This window comes from Triturus cristatus, chromosome 7 (assembly GCF_964204655.1).
Source record: "Triturus cristatus chromosome 7, aTriCri1.1, whole genome shotgun sequence".
NCBI lineage: Eukaryota > Metazoa > Chordata > Amphibia > Caudata > Salamandridae > Triturus > Triturus cristatus.
The window spans coordinates 92515115-92538695 of record NC_140590.1 but is presented as its reverse complement, the minus strand read 5'-3'; positions in this window follow the sequence as shown (position 1 = coordinate 92538695).

The following is a 23581-nucleotide window of genomic DNA, read 5'->3' as shown; positions in this document are numbered from 1 at the left end:
AGCAAAATACAACCGTCTCACAAACTTTCTCATTTCAGTATGATGAACAGCCAGCATCCTAAAATGATGGAATACACTATTACACACTTTTCTAGATAGACAAGCCAGAGAATGACCCTGCAAACCAGTATTCTCTCTCACTCTGCATGGATCTAGACTTTGAAGCACCTTAATCTTCTGTTTCACACTTTTTTTGCTATATTCTCTTAGAAACTCACGAAATTTATCAATAGATTCCTGACGCACAGTGCAAATACTACTACAATTCCAAGTGTACACTGGGGCTTTAGGACGTCTCCCCATAGCCTCATCCGCCATCACTTGTACCTCATCTCTTGGAACCATTATCTCCTTCTCCATTATGCAACCATTTTTCACTTCATAAGCACGACCTCTGGTGTCAACTGCATGCAGCAAACTATTACTTTGAAAATAGCTCTCTTCATTAAAAAAAGGTTCACTACTTGAACTATGCATCCATTTTCCTAAAAACACTTTACAAAAGTTTGTTCTGTTCACTACTGAATAGTTTCCTTTTTAATGCTAATGCCTTTGCTGCAATGGCTTCAATTTCTTTTTTTCTCTTAAAAAACTTTGCCTTTTGCTTATATTTCTTCACATCCTTTATCAAATTGGACATAACTCTCCTCTGAAACATTTTTCTACGTATCTCTTTAAACGCTGTTTTTCTGTTTAAGTTTATCTTTTGAGTTGCAGAAGGTATATTTGCATTAACTAAATTCTCAATTTTTTCCTGTCCTTTTCGATTCAAATCATTCTTTCCAGTACAGACATTTTGTACATTTTTCCTTTTTTTGAATATGTTCCTTAGAAAATCTTTTTTTTGCTTACCAGAAGATTTTTTCTTCTTCCCAACATGAGCATCTTCAACTAACTTAGGTCCTCCAGTTGTCTTCAAATATAGTTTTTTTTTCTGCTCTTTTTTTGCTCTGGATTTTGTAGGCATCTTAAATTTTGTTCACTGCTCTTCAGCAATACCTGAAAAAAACTAAAAAAAAATTCCTTTATTTTATTTAAATATATTACTACATTTGTTTTCACATTAGTCACAAAACGAAATTTCTTTGCCAATTTGAAAGCACACTTACTGCTCTTTTTTTTGGCAAGTGATAAACACTTTTACAGACTGACACATTATGAATCCACTTTTCAGATTTTTTACAAAGCACATGTCCAAACTGCTTTTTCAGACCAGCATCATTTCTAACCTGGGTGTCTGCCTACACTCCAGCAAGGGCAACCAGCCTTAGTGATGCTGAATGTATTTGCATTACTGACTGAAACCTCAAACCCCACTCGCTTGTGAATACTGTGCATGATTCCACATGGTAAGCAGCTACCTGTGTGCTAAGAGTCTGCTTCTGCACCAAAAAATGTCTCCCCCTTTCCATCTAATGCAACTTTGAAATCACCAGAGCAATACGCAATGAATCTATGCCTGTAATTCCTATTTGCACACAGAGTCATGTTTTCACATTAGTCACAAAACAAAATTTCTTTGCCAATTTGAAAGCACACTTACTGCTCTTTTTTTTGGCAAGTGATAAACACTTTTACAGACTGACACATTATGAATCCACTTTTCAGATTTTTTACAGAGCACATGTCCAAACTGCTTTTTCAGACCAGCATCATGTGTAACCTGGTTCTCTGCCTACACTCCAGCAAGGGCAACCAGCCTTAGTGATGCTGAATGTATTTGCATTACTGACTGAAACCTCAAACCCCACTCGCTTGTGAATACTGTGCATGATTCCACATGGTAAGCAGCTACCTGTGTGCTAAGAGTCTGCATCTGCACCAAAAAATGTCTCCCGCTTTCCATCTAATGCAACTGTGAAATCACCAGAGCAATACGCAATAAATCTCTGCCTGTAATTCCGTTTTGCACACAGAGTCATGTTTTCACATTAGTCACAAAACGAAATTTCTTTGCCAATTTGAAAGCACACTTACTGCTCTTTTTTATGGCAAGCGATAAACACTTTTACAGACTGACACATTATGAATCCACTTTTCAGATTTTTTACAAAGCACATGTCCAAACTGCTTTTTCAGACCAGCATCATGTGTAACCTGGGTGTCTGCCTACACTCCAGCAAGGGCAACCAGCCTTAGTGATGCTGAATGTATTTGCATTACTGACTGAAACCTCAAACCCCACTCGCTTGTGAATACTGTGCATGATTCCACATGGTAAGCAGCTACCTGTGTGCTAAGAGTCTGCATCTGCACCAAAAAATGTCTCCACCTTTCCATCTAATGCAACTGTGAAATCACCAGAGCAATACGCAATAAATCTATGCCTGTAATTCCTATTTGCACACAGAGTCATGTTTTCACATTAGTCACAAAACGAAATTTCTTTGCCAATTTGAAAGCACACTTACTGCTCTTTTTTTTGGCAAGTGATAAACACTTTTACAGACTGACACATTATGAATCCACTTTTCAGATTTTTTACAGAGCACATGTCCAAACTGCTTTTTCAGACCAGCATCATGTGTAACCTGGTTCTCTGCCTACACTCCAGCAAGGGCAACCAGCCTTAGTGATGCTGAATGTATTTGCATTACTGACTGAAACCTCAAACCCCACTCGCTTGTAAATACTGTGCATGATTCCACATGGTAAGCAGCTACCTGTGTGCTAAGAGTCTGCATCTGCACCAAAAAATGTCTCCCGCTTTCCATCTAATGCAACTGTGAAATCACCAGAGCAATACGCAATAAATCTCTGCCTGTAATTCCTTTTTGCACACAGAGTCATGTTTTCACATTAGTCAAAAAACGAAATTTCTTTGCCAATTTGAAAGCACACTTACTGCTCTTTTTTTTGGCAAGTGATAAACACTTTTACAGACTGACACATTATGAATCCACTTTTCAGATTTTTTACAAAGCACATGTCCAAACTGCTTTTTCAGACCAGCATCATGTGTAACCTGGGTGTCTGCCTACACTCCAGCAAGGGCAACCAGCCTTAGTGATGCTGAATGTATTTGCATTACTGACTGAAACCTCAAACCCCACTCGCTTGTGAATACTGTGCATGATTCCACATGGTAAGCAGCTACCTGTGTGCTAAGAGTCTGCATCTGCACCAAAAAATGTCTCCACCTTTCCATCTAATGCAACTGTGAAATCACCAGAGCAATACGCAATAAATCTATGCCTGTAATTCCTATTTGCACACAGAGTCATGTTTTCACATTAGTCACAAAACGAAATTTCTTTGCCAATTTGAAAGCACACTTACTGCTCTTTTTTTTGGCAAGTGATAAACACTTTTACAGACTGACACATTATGAATCCACTTTTCAGATTTTTTACAGAGCACATGTCCAAACTGCTTTTTCAGACCAGCATCATGTGTAACCTGGTTGTCTGCCTACACTCCAGCAAGGGCAACCAGCCTTAGTGATGCTGAATGTATTTGCATTACTGACTGAAACCTCAAACCCCACTCGCTTGTGAATACTGTGCATGATTCCACATGGTAAGCAGCTACCTGTGTGCTAAGAGTCTGCTTCTGCACCAAAAAATGTCTCCCCCTTTCCATCTAATGCAACTGTGAAATCTCCAGAGCAATACGCAATAAATCTCTGCCTGTAATTCCTATTTGCACACAGAGTCATGTTTTCACATTAGTCACAAAACGAAATTTCTTTGCCAATTTGAAAGCACACTTACTGCTCTTTTTTTTGGCAAGTGATAAACACTTTTACAGACTGACACATTATGAATCCACTTTTCAAAATTCTTACAAAGCACATGTCCAAACTGCTTTTTCAGACCAGCATCATGTGTAACCTGGGTGTCTGCCTACACTCCAGCAAGGGCAACCAGCCTTAGTGATGCTGAATGTATTTGCATTACTGACTGAAACCTCAAACCCCACTCGCTTGTGAATACTGTGCATGATTCCACATGGTAAGCAGCTACCTGTGTGCTAAGAGTCTGCATCTGCACCAAAAAATGTCTCCACCTTTCCATCTAATGCAACTGTGAAATCACCAGAGCAATACGCAATAAATCTATGCCTGTAATTCCTATTTGTACACAGAGTCATGTTTTCACATTAGTCACAAAACGAAATTTCTTTGCCAATTTGAAAGCACACTTACTGCTCTTTTTTTTAGCAAGTGATAAACACTTTTACAGACTGACACATTATGAATCCACTTTTCAGATTTTTTACAAAGCACATGTCCAAACTGCTTTTTCAGACCAGCATCATGTGTAACCTGGGTGTCTGCCTACACTCCAGCAAGGGCAACCAGCCTTAGTGATGCTGAATGTATTTGCATTACTGACTGAAACCTCAAACCCCACTCGCTTGTGAATACTGTGCATGATTCCACATGGTAAGCAGCTACCTGTGTGCTAAGAGTCTGCTTCTGCACCACAAAATGTCTCCCCCTTTCCATCTAATGCAACTGTGAAATCACCAGAGCAATACGCAATAAATCTCTGACTGTAATTCCTTTTTGCACACAGAGTCATGTTTTCACATTAGTCACAAAACGAAATTTCTTTGCCAATTTGAAAGCACACTTACTGCTCTTTTTTTTGGCAAGTGATAAACACTTTTACAGACTGACACATTATGAATCCACTTTTCAGATTTTTTACAAAGCACATGTCCAAACTGCTTTTTCAGACCAGCATCATTTGTAACCTGGGTGTCTGCCTACACTCCAGCAAGGGCAACCAGCCTTAGTGATGCTGAATGTATTTGCATTACTGACTGAAACCTCAAACCCCACTCGCTTGTGAATACTGTGCATGATTCCACATGGTAAGCAGCTACCTGTGTGCTAAGAGTCTGCATCTGCACCAAAAAATGTCTCCCCCTTTCCATCTAATGCAACTGTGAAATCACCAGAGCAATACGCAATAAATCTATGCCTGTAATTCCTTTTTGCACACAGAGTCATGTTTTCACATTAGTCACAAAACGAAATTTCTTTGCCAATTTGAAAGCACACTTACTGCTCTTTTTTTTGGCAAGTGATAAACACTTTTACAGACTGACACATTATGAATCCACTTTTCAGATTTTTTACAAAGCACATGTCCAAACTGCTTTTTCAGACCAGCATCATGTGTAACCTGGGTGTCTGCCTACACTCCAGCAAGGGCAACCAGCCTTAGTGATGCTGAATGTATTTGCATTACTGACTGAAACCTCAAACCCCACTCGCTTGTGAATACTGTGCATGATTCCACATGGTAAGCAGCTACCTGTGTGCTAAGAGTGTGCTTCTGCACCAAAAAATGTCTCCCCCTTTCCATCTAATGCAACTGTGAAATCACCAGAGAAATACGCAATAAATCTCTGCCTGTAATTCGTTTTTGCACACAGAGTCATGTTTTCACATTAGTCACAAAACGAAATTTCTTTGCCAATTTGAAAGCACACTTACTGCTCTTTTTTTTGGCAAGTGATAAACACTTTTACAGACTGACACATTAGGAATCCACTTTTCAGATTTTTTACAAAGCACATGTCCAAACTGCTTTTTCAGACCAGCATCATGTGTAACCTGGGTGTCTGCCTACACTCCAGCAAGGGCAACCAGCCTTAGTGATGCTGAATGTATTTGCATTACTGACTGAAACCTCAAACCCCACTCGCTTGTGAATACTGTGCATGATTCCACATGGTAAGCAGCTACCTGTGTGGTAAGAGTCTGCTTCTGCACCAAAAAATGTCTCCCCCTTTCCATCTAATGCAACTGTGAAATCACCAGAGCAATACGCAATAAATCTATGCCTGTAATTCCTATTTGCACACAGAGTCATGTTTTCACATTAGTCACAAAACAAAATTTCTTTGCCAATTTGAAAGCACACTTACTGCTCTTTTTTTTGGCAAGTGATAAACACTTTTACAGACTGACACATTATGAATCCACTTTTCAGATTTTTTACAGAGCACATGTCCAAACTGCTTTTTCAGACCAGCATCATGTGTAACCTGGTTGTCTGCCTACACTCCAGCAAGGGCAACCAGCCTTAGTGATGCTGAATGTATTTGCATTACTGAGTCCAACCTCAAACCCTTAAACTATTATTTTATTATACCAGTACACCTTAATTTATTGTGAAAACATAGTCCATATTATTTTACATGTTCCTCACATTTAAATTTCTCCCAAAACAGAAAATAATAAACACAACTTCAACAAAAGGAATTGCGTTTCTATTATTCATTTCTTAATTTACCATATACATCCCCTCTCAGACTCTAAACTCACCTTTAAAATTAGTTAGTTGTGAAAGAAATGTGGCACTCAAACAGCAGATTATCAGAGCCAGGATCTCTGTTCTCTACACCTCTCTCCTCTCAGCAGAACCAGATAATGGCAAACTTTCCCTCTCTTTTTCCACACATATACATGTTAGTTTCAAATCTCTGTGCTTGCCCCTTTTTTTCAAATGTAATCACACATTTCTATTGGTTGAAAACCCAACCCTTTTCCAAAAGTACCCTTCCCCCAACTTGACTTCTGCCTAGTACCCTTCCCCCAACTTGACTTCTGCCTGCTACCATAGCAACAGCTCATGGAACACTGCTGTGTGGAGTCAGGTCAGAAGTTCGCCAAACAATGTTTCAATTCCAAAGAGCAAGAGTGCTTGACTTTTCAAACCTAACAGCAAATCCATAGTACTGTTCTTTGGTAACACATTTTTCTGTACCAATACAAAACATGCTTCTATTAATTTACACATACAGCCTAGTTTTTATTCTAGAATGGTATGAAACAGCCAATCAGTTCTTTTTTTTAAAAAAAAAATATGTATGCCTCCATTTCCAAACTGTCTTTCTTTTCATATTGCCGTTCTACTGAAAGACACCTCCTGAGTGCATCCAGTTCTCCTTTGAAGATGTTCACAGTGTGGATTGTAGGGCACAGCTATGTCTTCTGGAGTGAAAAGTATGCAGAGAAAACAGATATGGTGAGAGACCTTGCTTTGCCAAATGTAGACATTAAATGGATTGGTCAGAGAGGGTTAAAGTGGCACCAATTGATGCCATTGGTGAAATCCTTCATGCACATCCAACACCCTGACCTCATAATAGTGCACTGTGGTGGCAATGACCTAGGCACTTTGACTGGGGTAGGTCTGGAAATGCTTATGAAGGACACCTTTGCACAACTGTTTTCACTTTTCCCTAAAACTGCCTTTGTGTTTTCTAACATATGCCAAAGGCAAAAATGGAACTGGTCCAATCATTTCTGTCCGCAGATTGACAAAGCAAGGAAGCACGTCAACAAATCTGTTTCTGCTTTCCTCCGTGACTATGGTATGGGTTCCATTTACCACAACAACTTGCGTTATGACATGCAAGACATTTATAGAGGAGATGGTGTACACTTCAATGATGAAGGGAACAGAGTCTTCCTCTTGAACCGTAGACTCTGCATCGGTACTTACTTGTAGGTACCACTAAAAAATCACTTAATAAACACAACGGCTCTTTTTAGAGCCCCCTAATATCTAAACACTTAAATCTGATTTTCATTTCTTTTTTTCTTTTTTTTTTCTACCGTACGCTTACCGTACGCGTACCCCGTGATTTTTTTTAAAATCAATAAATGTTTTCTTTGTACTTTTCTGTCCTTCTTTGACCCCCTTACAAATGTTAGGGGGTCTGTAACTCTCCTCTTTGCCCCCTTTTCTTGTTATCACTCTTTTTTTTCTGAGTGAAACACACGAAATGGCGGCCGCCGCTTCCTGGTTTCGACCGATTCGAATGTTTACTAAGATCTAAGAGCAAATCAGAATCGCGCTCGCGCACACCACCGTACGCGTACGGTAAGCGTACCGTAAGCGCACTGTAAGCTGGCTCAGATATATATATTGATTTAAAGGCTATTTTCTCAGAATCTACTGAACAGATTTACACCAAACCAACAAAAGGCACTTCCTTGACCTGAGGACTACCTCTCTGCCAAATTTCAAGTAATTCTGTTCAGCCGTTCGGGCTGTAGCTGTGTCTAAAGGTCCTATGGAAAAATGCATGGGAAAAACGCGTTTTGGGACCCCCCTTTTATCTCAGCCCCCGCTTGACGAATCCCCCCGAGACTTTCAGGGAAGGAGCGGAGCGTAGCGCCCCACCTATTTTGAAAAATTTGCGAGGATTCGTCGACCGGCGCCAAAGTTATTCAAAATAGAATGTTGCGGATTTCCTATGGAAACGTGGTCCTAACTATAACTACCTACTGGCGACCGCCAGTAGGTAATATATATATATATATATATATATATATATAACTCCACGATCCCGATAAAGCTGAAGGCTGTCTGGTAGGGCGGTCCGTGCAGGGGTAATCGGCAGCCCCTAAATATAACACAGCAAACTATTTCCAATATGAAATCACACGGACACCCAGGAGATTTGCAGTTCAGATTGATTTATTGACTGCAAACACAACGCGTTTCGGCTTTCGCCTTGTTCACGCTCATGGCGAAATTTTTGCATAAAGTTAAATACACTTCAAAGTATGTAAACACAAATGACAGACTGCTGACTTCAGCAGTATTGAAACTTATTACCAAAGTGGCGGCCATTTTAACAGTGTCAAGCTCATAAATGACCCAGCTGAATGAAAATATTTACGATGTCATTCAATTATTAGTCAACAAAGAATGTACTTGACATAATACAAATATAAAGCAAATATACTGATTGTCTACTGCCCAAGTGGGCAGAATAACACAGGTAAATGCTAAAGCTTGCAAAGGCTCATTCCATGATTCAAAAACAATCATCAATAATGTAAAGACCTATATGCATATATTGGCAATTAATATCAGCAGGGGGTATAATCCATCCTCTGGAAATCATGAAAATATGCCAAAATCAATGCATCAGATAGTCAATCTATAGAGCTCTAAGACAAGTATCATGCCCTACAAAAGCTCTAACAGTAAGCCCAAGTGGGCCAATAACTAGCAAATTATGAATCAAAAAGGCCACAAACTAAAATAACAAAATACTTAATTTCATCAGTGGTCTGTTCAGGCCTGCAGTGCCACTACCTGAAAAATACAATAAAATCTGTATAAGCATAAAATCACAAGTGCCAACAGCTAACACTCAATATAGCACAAATGCAAAGTTACTCACATATCAAGTATGTAAATGTACTGACAATTCTTCGCTTGAATTCAGACCCTTTGGAGACATAGTTTCGAGGTCAACAATGTATCTTGATTCCAGTTGTCTCAACTGGAGTAACTTGTTCCCTCCTCGTACATTGTCATATATCGCATCAATTACAACCATCTTCAATAGCCTCTCATTTTGCTGATGTTGATTGAAGAAATGCCTGGCAACTGGATATTGCCTATTGTTGTGTCGTATAGCTCTGATATGCTCAAGCACTCTTTTTTTGGCACGATGGATTGTGCTACCAATGTGTGCTTTATTGCATGGGCATATCAGAGCATATACACAATAGGTTGTGTTGCAAGTAAGGGCTTTTTTGATTTTAATTTCCTTACCCATGCTAGAAAAATGCAACAACGTACAATCAGAACTGTATTTGCATGCCTTACAACTTTTGCAGCATCTAAACCCTGGGCGGCCGCCCACTCTTGGTTTGGCAGATTCAGTTACCATATTCGGACTTAGTTCATCCCTCAATGTTTTGCTCTTTTTGAATGTAACTTGTGGATGACTATTCAAATATTTTTGCAGATTGCTGTCAGTCAGCAGTACATGCCAATATTTGTCCAAAATCTCTCTCAACTCCTGTGCTTGTCCTGAAAAAGTTGTAATGAACCGCAAATTCTCTGAGTCCGGTGTACGTTGAGTAGGATGTAATAGATCATTACGTGACACCCCTTCTACTCTCCTGCAAGCCTCACTAATAGTTTTTTGTTGGTAACCCCTGTTTCTAAAGCGTTGTATCATTTTTGCTTTTTCTTTTAGGTAGCTATCTTCGGTGCTACAATTACGCTTAGCGCGCAATAGTTCACCATAAGGAATGCTATAAACTAGCTTACGAGGATGTGCACTAGAATCATTGAGAATGCTATTGCCAGCAGTCTTCTTTGCGATATAATTGTGTCTGTATTGAATGTCCTTCAATTTGTACAACAATGTCAAGGAACTCAACTGATGTTTTACTTATATTCTCTGTAAAGGTCAAGTTAAAAGGATTGTCATTAAGCTTATTTACAAAAGAAATAGCCGAATCGGTATCCCCATTCCAGATAAAGAAAATGTCATCAATATATCGGAGCCACAGGACACAGTTGGAAAATTCGGCCAGTTGGAAGGCCACCTGCTCCTCCCACCAGCCCATGAATAAATTAGCATAGCTGGGGGCAAAGCAGGTGCCCATGGCCGTGCCCTGTGACTGCCGATAGATGACAATATCAAAAAGGAAAAAATTGTTCGTCAAACAGAACTCGATCATATCTAAAATCATTTGTGAATGATTAAACAAAGAAATAGATCGTGTCTTCAGGAAATGCTTTACAGCACCTAAACCAAGCTGATGTTCTATGCTGGTATATAGGCTACCCACATCAAGAGTAACCAAGGTGTATTGAGGTTCCCAGTAAATCCCATCAATGCTTGTTAAAAAATGGGTTGTGTCCCGTAAGTATGCAGGCAAGCTGACCACAAATGGGCGTAAATAGTGATCAATAAAGTGGGATGTATTTTCCAACAGGGAGCCAATTGAAGAAACTATAGGTCTCCCTGGAGGATTAACAGGGTCCTTGTGTATTTTTGGGAGTAGGTACAAGACCGGGATTTTAGGATGAGGACATTTAAGATAGTTATATTCCTCCCATTCCAATAATCCTGTTTCTCTCCACTCCACCAAATATTCTCCATACTTGTGATTAGATTGCAAAATTGAATTTTTATCAGAAATGGAGTAACATGAACGATCTTCCAACTGCCTGTAACCTTCCTGCAGATAGGCCGTTTTGTCAAGGATAACGACATTACCACTCTTATCCGAGTGTCGGATAACGATGGTATGGTCCATTTTAAGGTTATTCAATGCTGCAATCTGTTCCTTTGTTAAATTCTTACTAACAGCTGGGGTTTTGGTGTACCTCAATTTTTTCATGTCACTTAGAACACCCCTCTCAAATACCTCAATCGCATCACATTCGATATTGGGTAAGAAAACCGATTTAGGTTTAAAATGGCTACCTGGATTAACATTAGGATCAATGGAAAAATCCTCCAAATTTACATTTACACCAACACTGTCTGCTTCAGTCATAGACGATAGTGCATGCAAAATCTCTATATCATCAGTATCAAGATTACATAAAGATGTTCCAGCTTGAATCAATTCACTTTTGTTATATTTTGTGTCAAACCATTTCTTAAGTTTCAATTTAAGAGAGAAATAAAACAGGTCTATCCTAGTTTGTACAAAGTTGAAATTAGAGGTTGGACAAAAAGACAAACCTAGGCCAAGAAGTTCCTCCTCATCGCGAGATAGTTGACGTTTGGACAGGTTCATGACAGTCATGGTTGTACTTTCTTGCCCCTCGTCGTCATTCCCATCGGGCTTCCTGTTTCTTTTCTTGCTCCTCTGTTTGGCCTGTTTGTTCCTCTTGTTCTTCCTCTGTTGCCGCGTCCTCGGCCTCTCTGCCTCGATTGCTCCTGATATTGTTCTGTCCTTCCCTGATTCATAGCCTGGAATTGTGCTAAAAAATTATTTGACTTTTTTTGAGGAACTGAGCTAGTACTGCTCAAAGCTACTGATGTAGGTACATCTGACAAACTGCCATCAGAGACATCACTTTCAATTATATCCACAGCCGGTGTTACAGTAGCCAATGGATGTTTATTGGGGCAGCTAAGTGCGTGAGTAGTGGATGCGCACTATCAAGGAGTTTGCTTGTCTCCGTGTACCATGCAGTAAGAATCTTTTAACATCTTTACAATTGCAACAAGCAACCCACATGGGTTTGAAACTGACATTGAAACTACCAGGCCCAGGATGCTTTGAGACGGCGTTCATCAGCCGGCCCACAAGTGTGTGACTATGTTAAATAAATCATTTAAGGGAATCACCTGGCAGTGGTGCTTGTTTGTTTTGTGACAGTTTGCCAGAGAAGAAGGGCGTAAGGCCCGAAACGCGTCGCAAGAACTGTCTGGAGGTTGGGGGCAACAACTCCTTTGTGCTATATTCATCCATCTCGAGTGCATCCCGCAAAAGGCAAACCCTTGAGTGAATATAGTTCGGCCCGCCAGGTCGAGGAAAGCACCACCGCGCTACACACAGCGGGTCCGCGGCTGTTTATTGGGGCAGCTAAGTGCGTGAGTAGTGGATGCGCACTATCAAGGAGTTTGCTTGTCTCCGTGTACCATGCAGTAAGAATCTTTTAACATCTTTACAATTGCAACAAGCAACCCACATGGGTTTGAAACTGACATTGAAACTACCAGGCCCAGGATGCTTTGAGACGGCGTTCATCAGCCGACCCACAAGGGCGTGACTATGTTAAATAAATCATTTAAGGGAATCACCTGGCAGTGGTGCTTGTTTGTTTTGTGACAGTTTGCCAGAAAAGAAGGGCGTAAGGCCCGAAACGCGTCGCAAGAACTGTCTGGAGGTTGGGGGCAACAACTCCTTTGTGCTATATTCATCCATCTCGAGTGCATCCCGCAAAAGGCAAACCCTTGAGTGAATATAATTTGGCCCGCCAGGTCGAGGGAAGCACCACCGCGCTACACACAGCGGGTCCGCGGCTGTTTATTCGGGCAGCTAAGTGCGTGAGTAGTGGATGCGCACTATCAAGGAGTTTGCTTGTCTCCGTGTACCATGCAGTAAGAATCTTTTAACATCTTTACAATTGCAACAAGCAACCCACATGGGTTTGAAACTGACATTGAAACTACCAGGCCCAGGATGCTTTGAGACAGCGTTCATCAGCCGGCCCACAAGGGCGTGACTATGTTAAATAAATCATTTAAGGGAATCACCTGGCAGTGGTGCTTGTTTGTTTTCTGACAGTTTGCCAGAGAAGAAGGGCGTAAGGCCCGAAACGCGTCGCAAGAACTGTCTGGAGGTTGGGGGCAACAACTCCTTTGTGCTATATTCATCCATCTTGAGTGCATCCCGCAAAAGGCAAACCCTTGAGTGAATATATATATATATACATATATATATATATATATATATATATATATATATATATATATATATATATATATATATATATATATATATATATATATATATATATATATATATATATATATATATACATATATACACACTGAAAAAACCATAGGTTTCAGGGCTGTTTTAGTTAACTGGACATTTCACTCGTACAAAACCATTGAAATTCCTCCGTTATAGTTAGCTCTGCTAACTATAACTAGCGCGCCCGCGATCCACTGCTGAAGGTGTCACATATTACATCATTCATGGCATGGTCAGTGACATCACTGATGACATCTCAAATGACATCACTGATGATATCATCCATGTGAATGTGGTTTGGTTTGTTATTTAAACATGTAATATATATCGATCTGCATTGAAGAATGAGTGGATATATACATATAAATATCTGGATGGAAGCTTTAGTAGCAGTGCGATTGACTGTTTACTTGACTAATTTATAGTGTCTCACTAAATATATTGGATAGTGACTAAACTGTGTGAATATTTGTATCACTTTGTCAGTTGTTGTGTAAACTGTTGCACCAGTTGGTTACTAGCTACGTGAAAGTCTATATTAGTTATTGATTAGTTAACTGAGTATTTGTATGGGAGAGTGAATGTGTGTGTGGTTCGGTGGGGGGGTGACTGCCCAAAGATGTGTGAATAGTTGATTCAGTAGGTATATGAGGTTAAGAATACATGTTATAACAGTTGTTTGGGTAAGTGAATATCTTTATGGGTGTGGTGATGAGCAAATATATCTCTCAATGGTACATGTCCAACAAACTAGAAAAATAAAAGGCAGTGTATGTGACAGTTGTTTATAAATAGGTATACATAAGACTCAGTTATTGTATGAGTGACTGTATGGATAACTGTATACTTGTAATAGTGATTTTATAAAACACTAAGTATGAGTTACTATCTATATGAATAAATGAAGCGGTGTTTGTATAAGTGTGTAGCTGACTAAATGTAAGTATGATCCATTGTTTGCATAAGTGAGTAGGATGACTGCATAAGTGAATAGGATGTGGGCTGGTGTGTAATGTCAATATAGGTGTATAAGTATATTTGATAGTGTTCTATTGATAATTGACAGCATGTATGAGTGAATCTATAGGTAAGTGATTAGATGTGTGTGTAGATCTAGGAATTACTGAGTGGGTTTTTAGAAACTTGTATTGGTGTGTCAATGGATTCAAATATGGTACTCTTGTATTTTACAGTGAGTGATGAAAGGTTATACTAATGTATGATGAGATGTATCTGATTGCCACGTGGATGATGTCATCAGTGATGTCATCAGTGATGTCATTTGAAATGTCATCAGTGATGTCACTGACCATGTCATGAATGATGTAATATGTGACATCATCAGCAGTGGATTGCGGGCGCGCAAGTTATAGTTAGCAGAACTAACTATAACGGAGGAATTTAAATGGTTTTGTATGAGTGAAATGTCCAGCTAACTATAACAGCCCTGAAACCTATGTTTTCTTTCAGTGAATTTCTAAGGTTTTTTAAATGCTAATTCCTAATTATAACATGTCTGAAACCTATGGTTTTTTTCAGTGAATTTTTAAATGATAATTTTTAAATGTAATAATAGTTTTATGTATTTTTTATACTTATTTTCTACAGTTTTATAACTGTTTATTTTTACATATTTAAATTTTTTTAATTACATTATATATTTTTAATATAAATGGAAAGAAAAATGTTTTTAAAATATTTAAACTGAAATATTGTTTTTTTGTTGAATGTATAAGTGCAGAACTATAAGTGTGTTGGTTAGTTAGGGGACTGCATGCATACTGGATAGGAGTTTGAAGCAGTCAATGTGCTAAGGCCTGGTTCAATGGATGAGTACTTGGGTACTGACTGAATGATTAGAGTACTGCAAGGAGAGTGCCTGGGTGAATTTATAAGTGATTGGGTTTTGACGCAGTGAATGGATTAGTACATGGTGCTGAATGGGTCACTAGAGGATTGCAAGGGAAGTGACAGGGTGTTTGCTGGAAGTGTATGGATACTGACTGGGGAATTGAAGGTGTGAACGACAAGTGTGTAGGTGGTTAGAGGACTGCATGCATAGTGGATAGGTGTTTGAAGTGGTTAATGTGTTAAGGCCTTGCTCACTGCATGAGTACTTGGGTACTGACTGAATGATTAGAGTACTGCAAGGAGAGTGCCTGGGTGGATTTATAAGTGGTTGAGTTTTCCCGCAGCGAATGGATTAGTACATGTTGCTGAATGGGTCACTAGAGGAGTGCAAGGGGAGTGACAGGGTGTTTGCTGAAATTGTATGGATACTGACTGGGGAATTGAAGGTGTGAAAGACAAGTATGTAGGTGGTTAGAGGACTGCATTCATAGTGGATAGGCGTTTGAAGCGGTTAATGTGCTAAGGCCTTGCTCACTGCATGAGTACTTGGGTACTGACTGATTGATTAGAGTACTGCAAGGAGAGTGCCTAGGTGAATTTATAAGTGGTTGGGTTTTGGTGCAGTGACTTGATTAGTACATGGTGCTGAATGGGTCACTGGAGGAGTGCAAGGGGAGTGACACGGTGTTTGCTGGAGTGTATAGATACTGATTGGGGAATTGAAGGGGTGAAAGACAAGTGTGTAGGTTGGTAGAGGACTGCATGCATAGTGGATATGGGTTTGAAGCAGTCCATGTGCTAAGGCCTGGCTCAGTGCATGAGTACTTGGGTCCTGACTGAATGATTAGAGTACTGCAAGGAGAGTGCCTGGGTGAATTTATAAGTGGTTGGGTTTTCGCGCAGTGAATGGATTAGTACATGGTGCTGAATGGGTCACTAGAGGAGTGCAACGGGAGTGACATGTTGTTTGCTGGAAGTGTATGGATACTGACTGGGGAATTGAAGATGTGAAAGACAAGTGTGTAGGTGGTTAGAGGACTGCATGCATAGTAGATAGGCGTTTGAAGCAGTCCATACGCTAAGGCCTGACTCCGTGCATGAGTACTTAGGTACTGACTGAATGATTAGAGTTACTGCAAGGAGAGTGCCTAGGAGAATTTATAAGTGGTTAGGTTTTGACACACTGAATGGATTAGTAGATGGTGCTGAATGGGTCACTAGAGCAGTGCAAGGGAAGTGACAGGGTGTTTGCTGGAAGTGTATGGAAACTGAATGGGGAATTGAAGGTGTGAAAGACAAGTGTGTAGGTGGTTAGAGGACTGCATGCATAGTGGATAGGCGTTTGAAGCGGTTAATGTGTTAAGGCCTTGCTCACTGCATGAGTACTTGGGTACTGACTGAATGATTAGAGTACTGCAAGGAGAGTGCCTGGGTGAATTAATAAGTGGTTGAGTTTTCGCGCAGTGCATGGATTAGTACATGGTGCTGAATGGGTCACTAGAGGAGTGCAAGGGGAGTGACAGGGTGTTTGCTGAAATATTATGGATACTGACTGGGGAATTGAAGGTGTGAAAGACAAGTGTGTAGATGGTTAGAGGACTGCATGCATAGTGGACAGGCGTTTGAAGCAGTCCATGTGCTAAGGCCTGGCTCAGTGCATGTGTACTTGGGTACTGACTAAATGATTAGAGTACTGCAAGGAGAGTGCCTGGGTGAAATTATAAGTGGTTGGGTTTTGGTGCAGTGACTGGATTAGTACATGGTGCTGAATAGGCCACTGGAGGAGTGCAAGGGGAGTGACAGGGTGTTTGCTGGAGTGTATAGATACTGACTGAGGAATTGAAGGTGTGAACGACAAGTGTGTAGGTGGTTAGAGGACTGCATGCATAGTGGATAGGTGTTTGAAGCGGTTAATGTGTTAAGGCCTTGCTCAATGCATGAGTACTTGGGTACTGACTGAATAATTAGAGTACTGCAAGGAGAGTGCCTGGGTGGATTTATAAGTGGTTGAGTTTTCCCGCAGTGAATGGATTAGTACATGTTGCTGAATGGGTCACTAGAGGAGTGCAAGGGGAGTGACAGGGTGTTTGCTGAAATTGTATGGATACTGACTGGGGAATTGAAGGTGTGAAAGACAAGTGTGTAGGTGGTTAGAGGACTGCATTCATAGTGGATAGGCGTTTGAAGCGGTCCATGTGCTAAGGCCTTGCTCACTGCATGAGTACTTGGGTACTGACTGATTGATTAGAGTACTGCAAGGAGAGTGCCTAGGTGAATTTATAAGTGGTTGGGTTTTGGTGCAGTGACTTGATTAGTACATGGTGCTGAATGGGTCACTGGAGGAGTGCAAGGGGAGTGACACGGTGTTTGCTGGAGTGTAGAGATACTGATTGGGGAATTGAAGGGGTGAAAGACAAGTGTGTAGGTTGGTAGAGGACTGCATGCATAGTGGATATGGGTTTGAAGCAGTCCATGTGCTAAGGCCTGGCTCAGTGCATGAGTACTTGGGTCCTGACTGAATGATTAGAGTACTGCAAGGAGAGTGCCTGGGTGAATTTATAAGTGGTTGGGTTTTCGCGCAGTGAATGGATTAGTACATGGTGCTGAATGGGTCACCAGAGGAGTGCAAGGGGAGTGACAGGGTGTTTGCTGGAAGTGTTGAGGTTCTGTAGCGATCCGAACCCGTGAAATCGGTATCGTAGTACTGACACGATTTTGGTACCAATGAACCGCAAATGATGCATTACATACATGACAGTGTTTTCGCTACGCAACTAGCATGAATTCACTGAGAAATAGGGCATTCTGCTGTAAAGTCATGGTATCCATTTTAGTTACGGCATCCATTTTGTTTCTTGCCCTCACATAGTCAATGAACGGGCAATAACCCCGACAGAGTCACCTTGTTAAGGACACGTAAGCTCGAGCCCCGAGAAAGGCTGACGCTGCATGACTAGGCAGAATCAATCTGCCTCCCTTGCCTGATGCCAGTCCTGCTATACTGGTTCTCGTGTCCATTGTCCTGACTGAAAGGCCGAAGACGGTAGCCATGCCCGTTTATGATCCATAAACACCTCTTATCCTACTTTTCAATCCTTTGCACCTGGCTCAGCTCCTCTCCCTCTGGACTTTTACAATGGGGAGGTTTCGATTTTTATGATGGGGAGGATCGGGTAAAGAATGGAAAACTGACAAGGGGACCTGATCGAATACCGAAAACCTACGACTAATTATTGTTTGATGTCTATTTACTGTTTATTTGGGATACCGGGTTGGGCATGAGAAATATTCGTGTAATGTTGCCTAAAGACATTTTCCGTGTCTTTAAGGAACAACCCACTTAATGCAATTCGAACAGTCTCGTAGATTCTGCCTTTGTGTGGTTCCTATGACTTCTGTGTCCCTGCAGTAAATAAACCTTGGTCTTTGACGCCACCATCGAGAAGCCCGTGTCTCTGTTTATTTGTGCACCGAGACAGGAGGAACTCAGGGGTCTTTGGGTGTTGTTTCCCTGACACCTCTGGACTCTTTAAAGTCCAGAACCTCAAATTGGCGCCCAACGTGGGGCGACGTCATCCGGTACCGGTCCAAAGCCTGAAAAGTTCGAGAAGTTTCGTGTGAAGATTCCGGAGGGAGGTACCCCGCTTCATCGATCCCTGCATGTCGTAAAAGTGGCCCGACGATCTCTTCCACGAGGGTTCCCGTTCCCAGACGGCTACAGAGGACCGCTGCCCTGACTGTCGCCCTGTCTTGGATCCGAGGTGCAGACCTTAGTATGGCGAGACGTAGACGGGTTCTCCTTGGTGACGTCTTCCACATTTCAGTTAAGTATTAAGTGGGTTACGCTCAGTTTGGTTGTTCTTTGTTGCTCTGGTTTAATTCGTAGATTATCATTGGTTGCTCTTGTTTAGATAATCTTTGTTTTGGTAATAGTTCATTTTGGTAGGCCTAAGTTCTTTGCGCATTTTGGTTGGAATTTGTCTTTGTTTGTCATGACTACCAGTAGTAATTGTTTCCTGTCCTGGTTACGTTGCAACGGGGATTCCCGGTTGGAGGATTCGTGTTCGGTTCCTCCGATTGGAACTCCTACATATGAGCTCTATTGTAAACATGGTGTGGGTCCTATTACGTATAATTAAGTATGGGTCCGTTACACCAGAAAAGATGGTGTCCTTAGTTGGCCACCGCATGGTAGCATCTAAACCAAAATACTAGACAATCTAGAAATGAAGTTGTTTAAGAGAAAAGCCCGGCCGGCAATGTTTGATTCTTTTCGCGTATGGCGCAAAGAAGCCAAACAGAGAGAAATTAGGAAGACGAAGAAAGAACAGAAAGAGAAAGGGTTGACTTTAATGGAGTCTGCTAGGCAGCTGCATGTCAACGAGACTGAGAAAGCAATGGAGATGGCGAATAGAAAATATAATTTGGCAATTGATAAATGTTACCCTGTATTGCCATCTTGTCCTACTAAGCCGATGGAGGATCATGAAAAGGATCCTCTGTTGTCTTACCTGTTGAATTCACCTCCACCGTATGCACAGGGTATTACAGTACCACAGTTACTACCTGTTGTACAACCAGCTGCTGGTCAGCCTGGAATAGTTGCTCCACTTCCTTTGATTCCAGCTCCTGTCCTTCCCGTAGTTAATGTTCCTTTGGCACCCCCTCTTCCTGGGTCGCCTGCTCCGCCTTTGCCTGTCGTTACGCAAACTGCTTTACCTGCTTCTCCCACCCTTACTATTTCATCTGCTCCAGCTGCCCTATCCCCGAACCCTATGAACATTCTGACTCCGCTTTCCGTTCGTCAGAAAATAACCGACTCTGTAACTAATATCTTAACTCCTCTCTACAGGTCTTTAATTGGGACCCCCGTTTCTGACTCTATACAGAGACGTAGCCAGCTTCCTGGTCCTCAGGAACGAGACATGTTAGATTCGACAGCTCTTAGGTGGATGTCGAAAGCTGTGAAGTATGATGCACAAAGAGTGTTAGATACTTTTATGCAATGGAATGAACCAACTCAACGTTATGTTTTTGACGTGATGTGTTCTCTTGTGCGTGAAGAATGGGAAGATGATGACTTAGATTCCGTCCCCTCTGATCTGATAAATATTCAACAGAAGTTCGCCGCAGGAATGGTGATAGGTTCAGAAGTAAGGGGAGCGATAGAACTGATTTTAGCTTATAGGGATGATTCCCCTCTTCGAGCGACAAGGGACCCTGATGGTTCACCGATTACTACTAGGAAAAAACGAGGTCAATATCCGATGAGGGAAGTTCCACCGATATGGCGTGATGCAGTTCAAGCTGATGCGGCTAATGGTATTGCAGCTGCCCCGGCACAATTCCAGAGAGTGTGGATACACATCCCTTGGAAACGGGCTGAAGTATTAGCAGTAAAACAAGCGTTGCCAGACCCACGTAAAAATCCTGCTGGTTATTACAAAGAGTTAACGCTGACAGTTCAGGCGTGCGTCATGAATTTGGCAGACATTGAAATGTTATTTGGTAATGTAGTGCCACAGCCTATATGGGCCAAGATTCGGCAAGAGAACCACCCAGTCGCCTTAGGAGGTGATTGGCCAGCTATTGTAGCAGCAGATGCGCAACAAGTTGGCGGTGCTAAACCTGAACCTCTGATTGCTGCCCTACCTGGCAGAATAATTAATCTGATGAAAACGCTAATGCCAGCGTTACGAGTTAATTGGGATAAACTATCGGCATGCAAGCAAAAGAAGGACGAAAGCGTCTCTGACTTTTTCACTAGATTTGAAGAGACCTTCATAGACCACAGTGGACAAGATATGAGTACTGAGGGAGGCCAGAGATTGTTTGTCGACAAGTTCGTGTTTAATTTATTACCTGAACTTAGTAACAAGTTAAAGGATTCTGAAAGTGCATGGGCAGTGTCGACGACAGCACAGATACTTGCAACTGCTCAGTATTACGAGAATAGAGAGAAGGAAGAGAAGGAAAAGTCAGAAAAGAAAACAAAAGATTTAAAGACTAAAGTTCTTTTGCAACAGGCGTATCCGCCTCGCTCGAATCAGTCAGATTCACAGCAGCGACCCCAGTTTCAGCAACAGCCACAATTCCAGCAAGGGACGTCCCAAAGATTTAATTATGGTTTTTCCCGACAACAGTTAGCATGGAATCAGTGTGCCTATTGTAAAAAGGAGGGTCATTATAAGAATGAGTGTCCGGTACTGCACGCACAGACTAGTGGTGTCCCAGCTCAGAGAGGTAATGTTGGGTTTATGCAAACTCCTAGGGGTAGAGGACGTGGTACAATGACACCACAGGCTGATCGCCAATCGAATTATTTCGATCAGCGAAATGCACAATCTGCGCAACCAGGTAGATCTCCACAGTATCATGTTGAAGATTATTATGATCATAATGAAGAGATTCAGAGAAGCGAGTACTAGGACAGCCACAGGCAAAGAGAGGGAGTAGTATCAGTTCCAGTTGATCAGAGTGGACCTTATGTCGCAGTAGTTACATCAGGCGTGGTCGAACCGTTTCTGTTGGATACTGGTGCGGCAAAAAGTTCAATTATGCATGCGAAACTCCCTGGCGCACCTTTGTCTGGCTTAACGAACACTTCAGTAGGTTTTTCAGGCGCCCCTGTTCACAATCCTGTTTCTAGTCCTTTATCAATATCTGTTGGGCCATGTGAACTAGAAGCACCCCTTATTCTAACAACCGGTTGTAATGAGAATTTGCTTGGTTTAGATCTGTTGAAACGCCTACATGCGACACTGTACTGTTCTCCTTCGGGAGTACAGCTCACATTAGGCAAAAGAGTAATCTCTCCAATGTATATGTCGATGGATAAGCTCCCACCGGAGCTGCGTTCTCTCCCTGATACTCTTTGGGCAACTGGTCCTAACGATGTAGGCCTCTTGGAAATTCCCCCTTATGTGGTAAGTCTGAAAGCGAATGTTAAATTCCCACGAATCCCACAGTATCGGATTTCGAATGAAGGGGAACGTGCACTCTTGCTGATTGTGAAAGACTTGATACAGAAAGATGTGATTGAGGAAACTAGAGGAAATGTCTGCAATAGTCCTGTTCTACCAATTTTGAAACGTACTGACCCTTCCAAACCTCCAATCTACCGGTTTGTGATTGACCTCAGAGAAATTAACAAAATAGTGATTCCACAGTTTCCTGTGGTACCAGATATCACTGCATTATTAACGTTGATTCCTGCCTCAGCCTCATGGTTTACAGTGATCGATTTGAAAAATGCATTTTTCAGCATTCCGATAGCCGAGGAAAGTAGAGACATTTTTGGTTTCTCCTTAGGAGGTCGCAGTTTCAGATTCAAACGCGCTCCACAAGGTTATTGTGAGAGCCCTTCAATTTACAGCCAAGCATTGAAGAGTCAATTAGATGCTCTTGTACTTCCTCCTGATGTTGCTCTGATCCAGTATGTAGACGATCTTTTACTGGCTGCTGATGACAAGGAAACTTGCAAAGCAGCTACCATTTCTCTATTACGTCATTTGTCAGACTTACATCACAAGGTGTCACCTTCTAAACTGCAATATTGTTGCCAAGAAGTGACCTACTTAAGTCATCTTTTGTCAAAGGAGGGAAGAAGGTTGACCCCAGAGAGAATCAAAGCAATTTCGCAGATGACTGTACCAAGCACACAGAGAGAAGTGCGTGCGTTTTTGGGTATTACGTCATACTGTAGGCAATGGATCCCAGATTTTTCTCTCATGGCAAAACCATTGGTAGCCCTGACTGGAAAAGGTGTTCCGAGCCCTTTGCCATGGTCCGACGAATGTCAACAGAGCTTCTCTAACTTACGTGATGCGCTGTGTTCAGCTCCTGTGTTGGGTACTCCTGACTACAGTAAGCCGTTTACACTATATGTCCATGAAAGAGAAGGTTGTGCTTTGAGTGTTTTAACGCAACAATTTGGTGACAAACAGCGGCCTTGTGCATATTTCTCATCTACATTAGATCCGGTAGCCAGAGCATTGCCAAGTTGTTTGAGGGCTGCAGCAGCAGCTGCAGTGTCTATTCGACAGTCTGCTGGACTAGTCATGAACAACATGTTAGTAGTCATGGTTCCACATGCTGTGGATACACTCATGAATCGAACGAAAACTCAGCACCTCACCAGTGCTAGACTATCAGGCTATGAGCTGACGCTTTTGGCAAACCACATTCAGATTAAGCGATGCAACATATTGAATCCAGCAACGCTGTTGCCGACTACTCTAAAGTCGAGTGATTCAGAGCCCCATGATTGCTGTTTTAGAACTGAGGAAGAGACAAAAGGTCGGATTGATTTGAAAGATACTCCGTTACTAGATCCAGACGGCACTTTATATGTCGATGGGTCGTGTTTTAAACTACAGAATGGTGATGTGACAGCCGCATATGCAGTTACGACTTTGAGTACGATTGTTGAGACTGCAAGAGTAAGTCAGAATTCTGCCCAAGCTGCAGAATTAATTGCATTAACAAGAGCGTGTGTTTTAGCTGAGG